This window comes from Magnolia sinica, chromosome 2 (genome assembly GCF_029962835.1).
Source record: "Magnolia sinica isolate HGM2019 chromosome 2, MsV1, whole genome shotgun sequence".
Lineage (NCBI taxonomy): Eukaryota > Viridiplantae > Streptophyta > Magnoliopsida > Magnoliales > Magnoliaceae > Magnolia > Magnolia sinica.
Genome location: NC_080574.1, coordinates 128,163,329 through 128,182,750, shown reverse-complemented (window position 1 = coordinate 128,182,750; position 19,422 = coordinate 128,163,329). Strand labels below are relative to the sequence as shown.

General features: G+C 39.5%; 1 pseudogene; it reads left to right on the top strand.

Moving 5' to 3' along the window:
* Positions 1-18,720, top strand: part of LOC131227642 (uncharacterized) — a 118,722-nt pseudogene extending 100,002 nt beyond the window's left edge.
* Positions 18,721-19,422: the final 702 nt, after the last annotated feature.

Sequence of the window (19,422 nt, the reverse complement as noted above, 5' to 3'; positions counted from 1 at the left end):
ATGGATTTTCCAAATTTTCTCGATGGGATCGATGACTTGTTAATGGCATTGACATTTGCTTGATGGTATCGAGTGATCTGTTGATGGCATTGACAGACCATGTTACCGACATATTTAAGACATTAACAACAGATTCAAAACTAAGTGAGCTGGACAATAAGAAAAGTGGGTAGGGAAATGCCTATAATTGAAACCTCCATGACGTCCATCTTGATGTTTATATGTCAATCATACTGTTCATAAAGTCATTCCTACATTAATGAACTGGAAACACAAAAATATTAGCCTGATCCAAAACTTCAATGGCCCCACAAATGTTTCAACGTGAACATCCAATCCTCACTATTTCCTTTGTGCGGCCCACTTGAGTTTTGGATTTTCCTCATTTATAGGCTCATGTCCTAAGATGATCTAGGAAAACTAATGGATGGAGTGGATGTCTCACAAACATCATGGTGGGCCCCACCTAGCTTCCCGTAGTTCTTTCTTGTTGGAGTATTAATGTCCTTTGATATACATTGATACACCATTCTTTGACGGCTTGAGCTTTTAAATCAAGGTGGTGATTTAATATGGTATCAAAGCGGAAGGTCCTGTGTTCAAATCATGAGAGAATCATATAATGTTCTAGATGTCGATGGCATACTGGCAGTGCCAATAGCTACTAGATGATGCTATGTGGGCCCCACCATAATGTATGTGTTTTATCGATGCCATCCATCCATTTCGGACCATTATTTTAGGACATGAGCACCTAGCAAAGATAGATCCAAATTTTAGGTAGACCACATGCACCATAGAAGATAGTAGTAATTGAATGCCTACCATTAAAAACTTCCTACAGCCCGCTGTAATGTTTATTTGCCATCCTACCTCTTAATTAGGTCACACATACCTGAAAGAAGGGAAAACACAAATATCCACTTTTCTAGACCATTTTACAGTATGAGCCCAAAAATGAAGCAGATCCAATGTTAAGTGGACCACATAGTGGGTATTGAATGCCCACCGTCAAAAACTTCTTGGGAGCTAGAGAATCTTTCATCAAGCAAATATTAAATTAATTTGTGTTTTCCCTTCATCCAGGCCTATGTGACCTAGTAGACAGGTTGGATGGCTAATAAACATCACAATGGGTGTTAGAAAAGCTTCAACAGTGGGCATTATTATCACCACTGCTTCCTTAGCGTGGTTCACTTGAACCTTGGGATTAGCCTCATTTTTGGCTCACACCCAAAAATAATATAGAAAAATGAATGGATAGCATTGATAAAACTCATACATCATATCGATCACATTGAGCCACTGCCTGTAACGATCGAGTCCGTCCTGGTAGGGAAGGAGGCAATACCCTTCCTAAACTGCCACGTCTCTTTGTGATAATGTCTTTAATGGTGTTGACAGATACAACCACGTGCCACGTAAGGAATAACCTCGAAGACTTATAAGTGCCCACATTATAGATGGAGGATAGCCCAAATCTCACTAAGATGTTGAAGGAGACAGTGGGCCATGCCCACTATCTTCCACGCGGCTTTAATAGACAAAATGATTAAGATATAGAAAGTCCAGCTTTGATAGAGAAAATGACAGAACCAGAAAGTCCAGCGAATGATACCCGGAAATGGGTGGTGACCCCAACCAACACCATTTAGCTAGGTGGTGTTGGCCGCATAACTATATTTTTTATACACTCCATTCATCTGTCCAGCTCATTTTAGGGTAAGAGACAAAAATGAGCAGATCAAAAGCTCAAGTGGATCAATAGTGTTTGAACGCCCACCATTAAAAACTTCTCAAAGGTCATAAAAGTTTTGGATCTGATATTTTTGTTATCCCTTCATCCAGGTCTGTGTGACCTAATCAACAGGTTGGATGGAAAATAAACATAACAGTTGGCCCCATAAAGTTTTTAATGGTGGCCATTTAATCACCACTGTTTTACTGTAGTGTGGTCCACCTGAGATTTGGATCTGCCTCATTTTCGAGCTCATGACGACCTAAATGAGTTCGAAAAAATGGATGTGAGGCGTGGATAAGACACTCGAGGGTCCAATTAAGAGCACAAACAAGTAGCTGTTTCGGTGCTGGGGGTAATCCTCGTCGGTAAAAAATAAAAATAAAATAAAATAAAATCTGCGTCTGTCTTCCATGTCATCAGTCAAAAGCCATCGACCTTGCCCAGCAAACAAGTGAATTAATGTTCGCCCTAGAGAAAAAGCACTTCTTTTGTTAACATAGTAGTAATTCAAAATGTTTTGACATCCCGTGTTGTTTAACGGTTGGCACTCAGTTTGTTTCCGTCACGTGCAGCGTGTGTTGGTGCCCCAGAATTAATTAATATAAGTAGATACATCTAACCTGACAATATATGACTAGAATATATGAAATCGGTCACACACCTAGTGACGCAGGGATGGACGTAATGAGGTTGATCACCATCTTCAAGGGGATAACTAATCCTATTACATGGAGCTTCTCTGACTCCTCACAAAGATACCTCGAATCCATGAGATAAAAATAAAAAAATAAAAATAAATTCTAAAAATTCAAAATTTGATTGATTGATGATAAAAATGAATTTATTATCCTTTAAATAGTAATACTAAACCTAGGAAGAAGTTTCAGAATCAAACTCTAACTCAAACTCCCTAAAATTTGTGACTTACTATAATAGTAAACTTACTTTTTATAGAAGGTAATAATTTCCACTAGACTTCATGGTTTTCGGCCAAAAATAGTTAGTGTACTATTTGGCCTAACCATGTTGTTCTCTTAAATTTTCTACGCCTTTTTTTTTTCTCAAAAAAATGTTGGACACAACTCCTAAAGCTCAAATGATGAAGAGTTAGATCAAACTAAAACTTACTATAAATAGTAAAAATGAAAATAAAATGGATTTTTGACCGTCAATCTGATGGAATCTTGTAAATTCGGCGTGGGCCACCTGGCAGGCTAAAGTAACTTCTCCTACCCCAAAATCATATATGGTACGTGGAATAACTCATTCCGATTTGCGAGATATGCCTGTTTTATTGTTCTAATGGTCCTGATGACTTTTGCCTTCAATCGAGATTTTTTTGGTCCATCTTGGACATGAAAGTGTTCGCGACCTGCTCTACATCAATCCTCTCCACTTCAAAAGAACTCGTCCTTAAGTTCTCGTCCTGCTTCGGTTCATAATACTCGGTCAGGTCTGCAACGTTGAAAGTACGTGAGATCTCCATGTCATCTGAAAGATCAACAGCGTAAGCATTGTCATTGATCTTTTAACTTGTTGTAAGTCCTGGTCGAAAATCTTTCCTTGTGTAGATGGACAATATATTGGTCACCCACCTTGAACACATTTTGTCGCTGATGCTTGTCAGCTTGCACCTTTTATTTATCGTTCGAGGCACGCAACTTAGCTTGCACCTCCACGTGAATGCCCACGATTCGGTTCGCCATGTTTTCTGCTGCAATGCTCATGCTTGAAAGCTTGGGCAAATGGATTAAGTCAAGTGTGTGGCGAGGCACTCGACCATAAAAAATCTCGAACGGAGACTTTCCTCTCAAGCAGCTCACCATGTTGTTGAATGCAAATTCCGTTTAAGATAAGGCCAGATCTCATTGATTCGGTTTATTACATGAAAACCACCGAAGGAGGTTTTTCAATGTGTGATTCATAACTTCAGTCTGTCCATTGGTTTGTGGGTGATAGGCGCTGTTGAACTGATGTTGTGTACTGAACCGACTCCACAAAGTCCGCCAAAAGTGGCTAATGAACTTCGTGTCATGGTCAGAAGTAATAGTCATGGGAACCTTGTGTAGCCGCACGACCTCTCTAAAAAATAAGTTCGCCAGTGTGTTGCATCAAAAGTCTTCTTGTATGTGATAAAGTGTGTCATCTTTGATAAACGATTTACCATCATGAACACAGAATTCATGCTGTGTTGTGTTTGTAAGAGACCAAACACAAAGTCCATTGATAAATCCTCTCAAGGGCTGTCAGGCACAGGTAACGGGGTGTAGAGGCCCATATTCTAAGACTGCCCTTTGGAGGTCTGATAAACATGACAACACTACACTAATTTTCCCACATCATGTACCAATTATAGCCAGTAATACCGCTCCTCCAAAAAAGCCCGTGTCTTGTCTTGCCTAAGGTGTCTACTAAGGTCACCTCTATATAACTCTTGAATAATCTGCTCCCTTAGAGAACTCTGGGAGATGCACAGTCGATTCCCTTTGAAGAGGAAACCGTATTGCAGATAGGATGACCATCTTGACACTTCATCGATGCATCTTTGAAGTCCTCATCCTCAGCATATTACTTCTTGAGACAATTGAAGTTGACTACCTCATTGCTCATTGTAATAAGCACTGAAGCACGATAACTAAGTGCATCAGCTACCTTGTTCTGCTGCCCTAAATTGTACTTTATAACGAACATGAATTCCTTCAAAAACTCAAACCATCTAGTATGCACATGATTCATGTTAGCCTGACTATTAATGATTTGAGAGCTTGATGGTTTGTGTAAAGAATGAATTCCCTATGAATTAAGTAATGTCATCAATGTCGCTTTGGACTACTATGTACAATTCAAGCTCGTAGGTCAACCATTTTTTGTATGCATCACTAAGCTTTTCACTGTTAAAGGCTACCGGCCTGCCTTCTTGAAATAAAACTCCCCAAACTCCGACATATGAAGCATCACATTCAACTTCAATCAACTTGTTGAAATTAGGAAGAACCAAGATCAATGTTGTGGACAATCGATGCTTGATTTCAGCAAAGCTCTTTTTAGCCTCGTCGGTCTACTGAAACGGCCCATTCTTCATGCAATCTATAATAAGTGTGACTATCATGCTGAAATTCTACACGAATCGACTATAGAACGTCGCTAACCCGTGGAAACTCCTCAATTCATGAATGTTCATTAGGATCGACCATTTTCTGATGGCTCGCACTTTGTCATCATCCACATAGATGTCCATGGATGTCACGACAAAGCTTAAAAATAACAAGCTATCAGTAAAAAAGCTATATTTTTTAAATATCAAGATACAACTTATTTTCGATAAGCACTTGAAGGACTTGTTTAAGGTGTTCTATATGGATTACTCGTCCTGGCCGTATATCAAAATTTCATTAAAATAGACTACTACGAGAATGGCTTTAAAACTTGGTTCATCAACCTCATGAATGCACTGGACGCATTTGAACGACCGAAAGGCATGACCAACCATTCATACAACCATTCCTTGGTCTTAAAAGTTATTTTTCACTCATCACCTGGCCGTATTCAAATATGATAGTAACCGCTCCTTAAATCTAATTTAAAAAATAATCTCACACTTTCAAGCATATCCAACATATCGTCCAGTCGTGGTATAGAAAATCTGTATTTTATGGTAATCTTGTTGATCACCCAACTGTCGACACACATGTGCCAACTCTAATATTTCTTTAGAATTAATAGGGCCGGTACGATGCATGGGCTCAAGTTTTCTCAGATTAAACTCTTACGGATCAATTCCTCCACTTGCCCTTGTAGAATATCGCACTCCTCCGGACTCATCCGATAGTGAGGATGATTAGGTAAATTGGACCCGGGAACAAAGTTGATATGGTGCTGAATATCTCGCATGGGAGGCAATCCATCGCGTAACTCTTTGGACCATATTTTCTTGAATTTGTTTAGAAATTGTCTTAAACATGGGGGAATGTTTAAGGGTTTCAATTCCTCTCTCTTTACCACTATGGCATATACCTCGCCAATTTCCTTTGATTCCTCCATTAAATCCAGAATGGTCAGGAGGGAACTCCCCTCCACTTTAGAAGTTTCAGGGTGATTCTCTAGTGCCATAAGGGCAAAGACTATCTTTCAATCGTCATTGACGAGGACTTAAACATTGTCTCATCCTTGGTGGGTCACATCACGGTCCGATTACCATGGTCAATCGAGTAACATATGGCATGCTTCCATGTCTACCACATCACAAAATACTTGATCCTTATAATTTTTACAAATTGAAAATGAGACAGTGCATTGTTCGGTTACCTTGGTCTCGTTCACCTTTTTATCCAACCAATTGAGTAAAGGGAATGATGCTTTTTCGTAGATAGCTGCAACTTGTCCACCATCACTTTCAAGACAATATTCTTGCTGCTGCTATTGTCTTTGATTACATCATAGAACTTGCCGTTGATAGGACAACGCGTATGGAATATATTTTGCCATTGTGGATGCAACTTCTTTCGTGAGGTGTATAATAATCGCCTCACGACCAAGGATTTGCCATGATCCTCGGCCAACTATTCCTCGTCACCAGCTCCTTCAGTGACTTGTTCATCTTCATCAAATCTAGGGCTTTCTTCCACTATATTATCTTTAGTGCGCTCTTTGTTAATGGTTAAGTGGGCGATGCGTTGATGGCAGATGTTTGATAAGTGGGCCGGTTGGCCATAATAGTAACAACTGTTTGGCTTTGGCCGACTATAAGGATTTGGAATCTTACTCGGGCCTGCTGTTGTGGGTGCTACACGTTGAGGCCTAAATGGGCCGCTCCCCATGTCACAGTTTGCGGTTGTAGGAGGTTGATGACGTCCTCCTATTGGTTCTTTTCCTCGTGCCAATATTGAATCCTGCGTGGTACTCATCATGGGGGCCAAGTTGAAGGATAAGGCAGAGTAGGGACTCTTGCAAGTTGTGTTTCCGCCCTATCTGTCGCTTCATCCATGGTCTCAATTGGGTGCATCTGAACTCGGTCCTAAATCACCAACCGTAGCCCACCTATGAATTGTGTTACCTTCTGGGATTCAGTTTCTATTAGGTCATTCCGCGTTGCCAACCGTTGTAATTCTTCATGGTAATTTGTGATAATTCGATTCCCCCGTCGGTAATTTTGGTATTGGTGGAACAATACATGCTCGTAATCACTAGGGAGGAAGATGGACACCTTGTTCTATCGAGCATATGAGAGTTGTAATTGCTCCCATCATGCAGAAGCACCAAAATTTAATTTGAACGCTACTAATTTTACCTTCTTATATTCCAACACGTCCATGTAATCAAAATATCGTTCTACTTCGATTAACCAGTCGAGGAAATCTTTTATATGTAATAAGCCATGAAAACTAGGAAGTTTGGCCTTACCTCGATAGTGTCTTTCAGCATGATCTAGTCGATCGTTTCCATGAACTGCTCATCGGGCAAATTCATCATCGAGGTCCTAATCGCTAGAGTTGGACTTATTTGGTGTAGCCCTACGATGTGTCCTATGAAAGTTTAGGTTGTGTCATATAACAACCATGGGCGGTTGAGCAACGCCTTGGGCTTGGGGTGGAATTAGCGTATCCGCAAGATGGCTGAGGGTTGCCTACAACCCTTGCATAGTCAACTGACTCTCCTTTGGAAAGCTTATATTCTTTCTAAAAGATAACAAATTCATGGATCACCGTTCACATGATTTTCCTTTTTATTAAAAGTAGCTGGTGTAACATTTACAGAGACACTTTATAACCGTCATTAAACCAAAGGATTTTACAGACAGTCCATAACCATCTCAAAATGCATCTTCTTTTTTTTATCCATTTTCACATAGTGCATGCGTGTGTCGGCGACCCGCAATTACTATCGGTGATGCACATTCTATATCGACGATCCAATGCAAAAAATACAAAGTGTGATGAGTACATATACAAAAAGATGGTCAGAAGGGTATAAAAAAGAAAAAAGAAAAAAATAAAGACATCCTAATTTTCTACATTTTGCACTGATTCATATTGAGAGGTGTAGTTAGGTAAGCCCACAGCAATCCACGATAATTGCTCCCTCCACAAAACTATTTCAAGTTATTCTTGATCATAGCGAGCAAGTAAAGTCGCATAGAGCTCGTCCCATGTTTAAGAGATCTTTGAACCTTTCCACTAATTCGACCGAAAATAGTGATATACAACGGGCTTCTTCAAGTGCAGATCTGACTTCACGAAGACGACCCTCCAATTCTGTAAGGTGGCTATCTCTTCTGATTTTATGTCTCCATTTGTGCATGACCGTAGCGAGATATCAGACAAAGTATCGGCCATTACGGTAATCCGTGTGGATGACTCAATGATGGCTTGGACAAAGTTAATGTCTTCTCGCAATTGTCTAAGTTATTCCTAAAAACTTGATGAGTATGAAGTTGTTGTGTCATCATAATGTGAAATTATCGGACCTCTGATAATTCTTGAAGAATGGCTTAAACTAGTCGTAAAACGGCTGCCAATTCTCGCGCATAAGGGTATGTATTTTTGAAAGGATGGAGTTCTTGGAGATGTGTAGAAATCTCTAATTCCCTTCCCGTAAGACTCAGATTTGACAAATCCAATTGAAAAATAGAATTCACGTAGGTAATGGCATGGCGAATAGCATCGGAGGACATGGCAAAAGAGATTACTTTCTGCAACAAGATTGACAAGCTGAAAAGATGAGATTAAAAAAGGTTTATGAATAGAAAGTATATAATGCAAGTGAATAACGGGCATTTAATGTGGATCGCCGGTAGTCAATGCGGATCGGTGTCTATTAGCAATCCTCACTGCATGGCCTTGTAAAAAATAAAAATAAAAATAAATAAATAAATAAACCTTGACTTTCTATATGGGACCATCACACTCTCTACCATTCATATAAACATCAAATTCTATTAAATTTCATAAACTCCAATCATTTGTACAAAAAAAAAAAAACAATTTCGAATGGAATGGAACCACTTCACTAGCCGGATAGTGTGGTGTCCATCCATACAACTTCCAATATTTAAATAAGCTTCGGCTCTTGACGTGGTCCATTCCCAAAAAAAAAAAAACACCAAAAAAGGCCAAGTGGCTTCCTATGGCAAGGGCCTCACGTTTTGAACCATTTCCACACTGTGGCCATTGGATTGCCATTGAGAGCTTTGACTCTCAGTTGTCATCCCTGCCTCTGAGAAACAAGGAATAAAGAGAATGTCAAAAGGGGCGAAATGCCCTTTTTCACACAAGGAACACACCTATTAAATCTCACATGAGACCTTATGTGGGGCCCATTAGATAGTCTTGTATCAGATCCAAGTTGTCCACATGAAAGGTGTTTTAATTTTATGCCATAGGATGAAGTTTGAGTGCATAACTCATGACGGGTGGACCACATCGGTGGAAACAATCCAGAATTGGTGCAAAATGCTCATGCAGTTGTGAAAAACAGACACCCCTAAAAAAAATTGAAATGACCTCACCATGGTTCACAATTATTAAATTAAATTGTACGGATTAGATCAGTCGAGGGGTGAACCCAATTGTTAATTTAGTGGAGCCCATACTCTCATCTAAAAAGGCCATCTCTACTTCCGCAACAAGCTAGTGACATACGAGGGAGGGGGACCCGATGAGAGGGGGCATTTTCATTCTTTGAAAATATAAAAAATATCTGGGGATAAAAAATAATGACTTGATATCAACACTTTTATGAGATCATAATTGAGGATTATTTAAATTAATATTGTCAGTATAATCTATGAAATGTGGCTGGTAGAGGTGGGCATCGGACCGAGTCGGATTGGATTGGGTCCAACCCGATTCGGTCCGAAATCTAGCTGGGCTGATCCAAACTCGATCCGATCCAGGATCGAGTCTGGGACATAGGACTTGAACTGATCCGACACACGGTTGGCCTGACCCGAACCGAGTCCGACTCGGTCAGGGAAACCATGTCAGATCAGGTTGGGTGCGATTTGGATTGACTTTTTTAATGGTGAAAATCATTTTCCTCGCTGCTATTTTCGGTATGGTCCATTTGAGCTTTAGATATGATTCATTTTTTTTCCCAAATGATCTAAAATGATCATGAAAAATGGATAAACGGTATGGATATAATAAATACATCATTGTGGGGCCCATGTAATGTTGATCTCATTTTAGCCATTCGTATAACTCGGAGCTCGAGGCGCTACAACTGTGAACGGCTTGCAGCCGTAACGTGTTGGGCACGAAAGTGCCTGTATTGACGTTAGCAGTTTTGTGGGTTTGATAGTGGGATATGTGTTATATCCAAACCGCCCATCCATTTGGCAAGCTCGTTTTAAGGCTTAAGACGAAAAATAAGATAGATCTAACTATCAAGTGGACTACACTGGAAAAAGCAGTGGGGATTGAACGTCTACCATTGAAAACCTTTTTGGGGTCACAGTCTCACATAAGTTTTGGATTAATTTGAAATTTGTTTTGCCTCTTAATTCAGGTCTTTGTGACCTTATGAACAGATTGGATGGAAAATAAACGTTACGGTCGGCCCTACGAATTGTTTAATGGTGAAAATCATTCTCAACTGCTATTTGTGGTGTGGTCCAGATGATCTTTGTATATGATTTATTTTTTAGATAATACTCTATAATGATCTCTAAAAGTATATGCATAGTGTAGATATAATAAATACATCACTGTGGGGCCCATATAAGTTTGATCTCCTTTGAACCGTTCGTACAACTCGGAGCTCGAGGAGCATCAGTGCTCGTCTTCGCATGACACGTACCTACGGCTACAACATACGGCAACAGCTATATAGCTATGTATGGTACACCAACGAATATCTCCTTATTATATTGAGTAAACTCTGTTGGGGCCCACCGTGAATGCATTTGGTTTATCCACACCGCCCATTCGTTTTTTCAGATCATTTTAGTGGTTAAACCCAAAATTAATGTATATCCAAAGCTCAAGTGGACCATACCATAGGAAAAAGTAGAATTATTGATGAGAACCACTCCAAATCGGGCTGGATCGGATCGGTCCTGATCCATTCGGATCAGGTCTTCGGATCGGATCGGTCCAGATTGACCACGACACAATCTCGATCTGAAAAAATGTCGGATCTGAATCGCCCTACCCGATCTGCATCGATCCAGGCCGTCGGTTCGATTCGGAATGAGTCGAATTGGGTCAGATTCACCGGATCGCGTCAGATATGCCCAACTCTAGTGGTTGGAAACTTGATAGCAGGGTTTGCATCTAGATATATAATTTTATATTCATGCGGAACATATAATTTTCCAGCTTATTTTGGATATTTTTCCAAAATTGAAGCAGAAAATATTTCAAGTGAACAACACCATACAAAACGGTAGTCATTAAACTTCCACCGTTAAAAACTTACTAGGGCCAACCGTAACTTGTATTGATCCAAAACTAATAATAATAATATCGAAAGCTTTTGTGGCTGATAAAAGGTTTTTAATGATCAACCACTGTTTCCTGTGGTGTGACCCACCTGAAATTTTCATGTACTTCAATTTTTGAAAAATGCCGTCAAATATGCTGAAAAAACAGATGCTCCGCGTAGATATACAGTGCACACGTCAAGGGGGCCCTGCGATCAGGGTCGCACCAGGTTGCTGGTTTCGGGTCTCAGCCAAGTCGTCGCTGGTCAAGTCATCTCCCGTTAATTCATGGTCGCCTTTCTTCCTTCTTTCCTTTAAAAAAAAAAAGAAAAAAGGCAAGGAGCTCAGTGTTGTGATGGAGTGAGCTCAGTGTTGTCATGGAGTGAGGACTGCACTATGGCAGTTTCTTTCGCTCTCCATTCCTTCCTCCCTCTCTCTCTCTCTTCCTTCTCTCCTACCTTGCTCTTCCCTCACCTCTAGAAAAGCGTACCGAACGTGGACCCAACCCACTCTGTCCTCCGATCGACTGTAGGGAGCAATTTGATATCCGATTCCCCTTCTCAAATATCACTAATCCTGAATGCGGGTTATACTCCATCAATTGCAACAATTTCATAAAACCAACCATCCAATTTGAGGATTTGGGAAGGTCGTACGTCGTCAAAGATATCTTGTATCCTGAAAAAACGATTGTAATTCAAGACGAGGGATTCTACAATCACTCGCAGTCCGACTTATGCAATTCCTTTTACAATTTCACCTTGCCCTCGTCTACTTTCCTTCGCTTTTATCTTAGAACTACCAACTACATCTTTGTCAATTGCTATCGCCATCATCAGCCTCTCTTCAATGATTCCTATATGGGTGTATATAATTACACAGATTGTGAAGACCGCATTCTCTACTATTGGCCAGAGGATCTACAACTTCATTATCTACCACCTCTTCAACAACGTGATTGTTTGGTCACTCACTTTCCATTGCATCTACCTGAGCTCGACGCAAATGTGCCGAAGGATCTCTTTAGTGTATTGTCATTGGGTTTCCATCTTCAATGGATTCGGACCCAAGAATGCATTGAATGTTTCGAAAGAAGAGGAAGTTTTTGTAGTCGACACAATTCTACCAGGGACTACATTTGTTCATACCCAACTAATCCCCATGGTAATTATATAAAATAAAATAACAAATCTGCTTGTCATTTTCATTATTTTGCAGCTACAGATTGAAGGAGCAGAAGATAGTAGGATTGCTTCTCTTTCTCCATGCCACTTTCCGTTATGTTTAGATCTTAGGGTCCAAACCGATGGTTCAATTGAAAGGATTGATCATTGAGATGTGCTCGATGGCATCGACAGACCCCTTTTGTTCACAGATTTAATACATCAACAGAACATGTATGTGAAGCTCCACATGGTGAACTTCACCACATGCCTGTGCATCCCACGTGTGGTGTAACAGCTAATTGAAGTCACTATATGGCCCCAACGTGTAATAGCTCTGCCCTAAAACTAGGCCTCTCTGCTCTCAGCTATCCCCCGAAAGAAATGAGACCCACAAAAGGAGCGGACCAGCCTGAATTTTGGGACATGGTCATCAACACAATGGGGCCAACCTGCTGGATAGATCATACGTACATATCACACGCGTGCCATGCTGACACATGGTGAGGAACAGAGCTTCAATAAGTAAATGTCCTATGTATAATCGATCTCCGGTGGAAATTAGACTGGTGTCGATTGTTCATTTTCCTCTTACTAGCAAGAAAACAGATATTGCAGTGTAAGAAAATGAGCGTTAGTGGATTTATTACATTGAAATGATTTTATATTTTTTTATCTTCATAAAATGAGCGTTAGTGGATTTATTACATTAAAATGGTTTTATATTTCTTTGATCTTCTGTATAATGTGATTTTACAGGTGGAAATGGAGACATGGATAGTAAGAAGAGGAAGATTGCCATAGGTATCATATTCTAACCCCCCGCCTTCTTTTTTTGCCTCTCTCTCTTTCTTTGTTTCTTTCTTTTTTCTTGTTATTATTATTTTTTTAAAGGTGAGAGCACACCATCCATAACTTTGTTGATAATCGAAAAGAATTTACAATTTTCGGGCAGGCACCACCTGTTACTTCTCTTTTTCTCTCCAGGAAAGCTAATTAATTATAATCTTTTATCGCTAACCTTTGAGATGAAACAAATGTTTCAACCCAACTTCTCCCAAAGAAGCTTGCAAACATCCTGGGCTCCATCTTGCCCTGCAAAATGAAGTAAATTTTTTTTTTTTTTTCAGAAATGAAGAAAACATGCTTGTAATTTAAGATGAGCGAATCGACCATTACTTGCAATCCAACAGCTGCAGTTTCTTTTACAATTTTGCAATGCCCACCTGTCCTTTGGTACCCTTCTCATCTTAAAACTCCAATCTACGCCTTTGTCAATTGCAAGAGAAATAATCAGTTCAAGTATCCCACTGTTTGTTTGTTTAATCACACGTTGTGACAATCACAACCCCTATTATGGACCGTAGTCTCTATTTCGTCTTCATCGCTCGACCTGTAGCCAAATGAACCCAAGGACCACTTTGGACACTTGGCTTTCGGTATCAGTATTCAATGGATTTTCCCCCACGAAGCAATGAATGTTACGTGGAAAAAGGAGGCCTTTGTAGTCGAAATCATTCGAAGGAAACTTCACTTGTTCATACACCACCAGTCCCAACAGTAAATGAAATGAAAATCTGCTTTGGGTTGTCTTCAGTTTCACAGCTACCAATTGAAGCAGCTAACGACTGTAGATTTGGTGGGCCTTATTGTACAAATCAAATGGATGGCTAAGGACCTTGTATGCGGTGGGCCCCATCCATTTGATTTGTCAGATGATAGGGCCTACTTGCTGGAAGATCATGTACATCACACGCGTCACATGCGAACACATGGAGGAACAGAGCTAGGTTTATTTTTATTATTATTTTTTTTAATGAGTGATCTTGTCAAATATACCCATGTAGTTTTTTTTTTTTTTTTTTTTTTAAAGGGAGAAAATTTATTCAAGAGAAGAAATCTACAGACATTCGGGCAGGGCCCGCCTATCATATGCAAGCATATACAAACTCAGCCCAAAATAGAGTTCAAAATGGCCCTATGACAGACGTCTTCTAACAATCCCAATCCCAGCATTGTCCTCATGGATGATCTTGACGCAGGGATGAACGTGATGAGGACGATCACCGTCTTCCTCAAGGATAACTACTCCGAATCCACGGAGCTTCTCTGGACTCCTCACAGAGACTTCTCGAATCCACAAGGAAAGAAAGCAGAAAATAGAAATAAATTCTAATAAATTCAAAATTGATTAATTGATTAATAAAAACGAGTTTACAACCCTTTAAATAGGGCTACCAAGCAATGGGAAAGAAATTAGAATCAAACTACAACTCAAACTCTTAGAATCCGCGACTTACTATAAATAGTAAACTTACTATTTATAGACGGTCGTGATGTCTACTAGTGCGCAATGTTTTCGGCCAAAAATAGTAAGTGTCCTATTTGGCTTCACCAAACCGTTCTCCTAATTATTCTAAGCTCTTTTCACGTTGGGCGCAACTCCTAAAGCCCGACGGATGAAGAGTTATAATCAAACTAAAACTTACTATTTATAGTAAAAACGAAATTAAAACAGGGAAACGACTGTCAATCCAGGGGTTTTTCGCAATTCCGGGCTGCGCAACCCAGCGTAGCAGGGTTGGTTGGCTTCAGTAGCTCGTTCTACCCCAAAATCATATATTTTATGTCAGATAACTCATTCCGGATTGCAAGATACGCCTGATTTAAGGTTCGATGGTCTGGATCACTTCTGTCGTCGACCGGGCCTTTTCTGATCCATCTTGGCCATGTAACTGTCCGCGACCCGCTCTACATCAGATCTCCAGTGTATATGTTAGCAGTTTTTATTTGTTTAGATCAGTGCCCGTCATTTCATTTGTATTTTACTGGTGAGAGGAGATATTCCAGTGTAAAAAAAAAAAGGCATATGTGGTATTATTACATTAAAATGATTTAATATTTTGTTAATCCTCTGTCTAATATGATCAGGTTGAATGCAATTTGTGTTCATTCACCACTTTCAGGTTTATCATTGGGAGCGGCAGTCTTCTTTCTAGGATGCATCTTCCTCCTCTTCTTCTGTTATAAGGCTACGTACAAGCCAATCTTCTTTTGGAATAAGGAACCAAAAGACGGTCATAACGTTGAGGAATTTCTAAAGAATTATGTATCCCTTATTCCAAATAGATATAAGTATTCAGATCTCAAGAAGATGACAAACTCTTTCAATGATAAATTAGGCCAAGGAGGTTATGGCGGAGTGTTCAAATGAAAGCTCCATGATGGTCGTTTGGTGGCTGTGAAGGTGTTAAACAATTCCAAGTGCAATGGAGAAGAATTCATGAATGAGGTCGCCTGCATTGGTAGGACTTACCATGTGAATATTGTCGCTCTTCTAGGTTTTTGTTCGGAGGGGGAAAAAAGAGCACTTATCTATGAGTTCATGCCCAATGGATCACTTGAAAAATTCATTTATGCTGACAAACCAAGAGAAATGAATCCTCTTGGATGGGAAAAGCTATATGAAATCACAATTGGAATTGCCCGAGGACTGGAGTACTTGCACCGTGACTGTAGTACACGCATTGACATAAAACCTCATAACATTCTTCTAGATGAAGACTTCAGACCCAAGATCTCAGATTTCGGGCTAGCTAAGATATGCCGTGCGAAGGAGAGTATCATATCCATGATGGGCGCTAGAGGTACTGTGGGGTATATTGCACCTGAAGTATTTTGTAGAAATTTCGGAGGAGTCTCATACAAGTCCGATGTTTATAGTTATGGAATGATGGTGTTAGAAATGGTTGGAGGAAGAAGGAAAAGTGAGGCCCGAGTAGAGAATACCAGCGAAGTATATTTTCCACACTGGATATATGAGCATCTTGATTTAAATGGACATCTAGGATTCCATGGAGTTACAATGAGAGAGGATGAAGACATTGTGCGTAAGATGATCATAGTGGGTCTATGGTGCATACAGACGGCCCCAGCAAATCGGCCTTCTGCAACTAGGGTGGTAGAGATGCTGGAGGGAAGCGTGGAAAGCTTGTCAATTCCACCCAAGCCATTTCTATCTTCTCCTTCAAGGACATGCCAAGGTCTTTCAACTGCTTCAATATCACAAGAAAATATTCTACCACATGTTTGAATATATTTTCTCTATGAAGAGAATTTGATCCAGCCAGAAAGGTTTGAACTTTAAATCTAGATCCATGATTGTTCCTTGTGATGACCAAGTTAATTTGGTATTTCCTTTCCTCTTTAAAATATTATTCAGATGAACAACTGATAATGCATGGGTTATATTCATATGTATATGTATGAATGTATGGATGTATGTATTGTTTTTAGAATGCTAACATTCCCACCTTCATGCGACATAGCAACATCCACAGAGCTTTTAAATGACATGCAACATGAAGGATGGTGATTCATCAACCTGAACTGTCGTCTGTTTCCTTTTCTTTTATTCCTTTAAAAAAAATAATAATTTATTTCTTCTTCTTCTTCTTCTTCTTCTTCTTCCGATCAGATGATACATCCATGTTAAGGAGTGAGCATACTCTATCCTGAAATCTAGGCCATGTCCATGTAAGCTTGGGTTGTATCTGATGGAGTATGTTAAGGTTGTGAAGTCGGCATTCATGAGCTGGATCTGGACCTGTAACAAGTGGGTCCTAAAATGAAAACGTGCTCTTCCGTGAAATCTGGGCTATGTAACTTTGGGTTGCATTTGCTAGAGTATGTTGGGGGCATGTAGAGGTTAAGCTTTTGTCCATGGACAGCTTCGTAGCAGCCTCCCCCTCAAGCAACACAATATTCATTTTTTGTCGACAATCGAGGATATACCCAATGGATGCATTTATCTTAAGTAAATGTTGTATCCAAACACTATAAATTAAGCTCCCATGGACATGGACATCCATGTTTTAAGTGAAGCTTTCTGCACATTCACAAAAACCCTGTGATTCCCCTTTTTCTTTTTGTGAACAAGATAGAGATACCAATGGGTCGTACAAAGGCTACAATCTCAATACCACTCATGCCATTTTGGCAAGTGATTGTCAGATCCAATCTGTTCCCCAGGTGGGCCCGCAAGGTGCTATGGCTTGAAAGTCATGCTGGTCTCATGTAGGATGCACAAGCAGATCAAATGTGGACAGTTGGTCAAAAATTTTTAACTTTTCCAGTTTTTTCATATTCTTGTGACCCACCTTTATTATTATTATTATTATTATTACACATGCACCCACACCACATACACTCACACACACAAACCCACACCACATGGGCACTCGATCCCCTGATCTCAATGTTGAAACAGAGTCTATCCACCACTGTTGGTAAAAAATAATAATTTAACTTCCCAAATTTTCCATATTCTTGTGACCCACCTGATGACCTGATTGGTCCTTTTTTAGGGCAGTCACACGTACTCAGTGGGGTCGAAAAAACTTAACACATTGGCATGTGTGAAGTCCTGTTCTAGTGAGTCATTCTCATTATCTTCTCATTACTAATACTAATAATGATGTCAAAGGATGCATTTGGATGTGCTATCAAATTGAATATCAATTTAGAGACTGATAGTGTGGAAATATGGAAAATGCAATTTCCTTATCATTCATATTGAGAATCTTGCACCAATATGCAATGACATTACTTCTAAGTTGGACTTGAAACAAAAAAAACCTGAATTGCAATTTTAGGTATACTTGTTCATTGTGAATGCCTGGAAACACTGTTTATTTGTCTGTTCCTCTTAGATGAAACTGAATGTTCAAATTTCAAATCAATTGTGCATCCAAACACAACGTGAGTGTTTTGGTGCAATTGCAGGGTTCGTTTTGGAGTTGCTGAGGTCTTGTTGGTGATTGGAGTGGCCATTGAATCTAATCACTTGAGAATATAGACAGAAGCTAGGAAGAAACTGCCTAGTTGTCAACTAGCTGGCATTTTTTACCTGTTGACAGTATTTCTAGCAACTGCCTTTTATTTTGTGGTCTTGCAAATGCTGAGAGCGAAAGATGGTGAGGCCGCTGTCCAAAGAGAGGTGGTGGAAGTGGCTCTCTTCTGTACGCCTGTATCAACACTCTCTGATGCTATTCTGCAGACCCAGAATTCAGTTGTGGATTTGGAATGTGATGTTGAAGAGTCAACTGCAAGAGACAGTCCGAACTCTGTCCTGTAAAAATTCTATAGCAATCAAAACAGAATGTTTATCCAAAAAAAAAAAGAACGTATGCTTATTTGATTATCCAATCGTATTAGTGGACAGTCTAGAAATGAAAAACATCGTATGTTCTGGTTTCAACAAAAACAAAAAAAATAAAATAAAATGCAAGAGACAGAAATGTAGAGCTTGTGAAAGTCTTGGATTCAACGTGATGTAATTTTCATAAGTGCAGATATCTTAGGAACTATCATGTTGTAAATTAAGCCTCTGTTCATGTTTCAATCATTTTAAATTTTGAATGGCTTAATGATAAGGACTGTCCTGATGAAAATGAGTCTTACCCCAATTAAGATTTTAAAATAAAAAATTAAAAAAAATCTCTTTGTTGGTTGCTTACGGAAGAATTGCAATAGAAAACAGTGACGATATCAACTACTTGTTGAGTATTGAATTATTTGGGTCTCTTCAAAATCCGAATAGAGGGGGAGATCCTATGAGCAACTTTAAATAGAAATGTGTTAATCCCCATTTTTAATTTCACTTGGATTGATGAAACTTCCATTACAAAAGAAATCTTGAAGAGACTAAATTGGGCTGCACTCTTCTTCTCTACAAGGCTTCCTTGACAACAAATACAACGTTTGAAGTACTTGAAGAGGCTGTTTGGAGAGGGGACAAATTGTGACGTTTTTCTTTTTATTTTTTATTTTTATTTTTTTGGATAAAATCTTGAAATAGAAGTAACTGAAGAAAGCACCGCTCTTAAACATATTTCTGCTTCAGCTTGCAGAAGTATGGATGAACCAAACACCCATTATGTTTTATTAAAAAATCTTTCAAGATTTTCTCATCATCATCTGGCTGACTTTTGGTTCTAAGGCTTAGCATTGAGGATACAACATGATGGACAGAATGGATTTTACACATACAACATTGTGAGCCTCATAGAGTTGGATGTTTTATGTGCCGTCTAAAA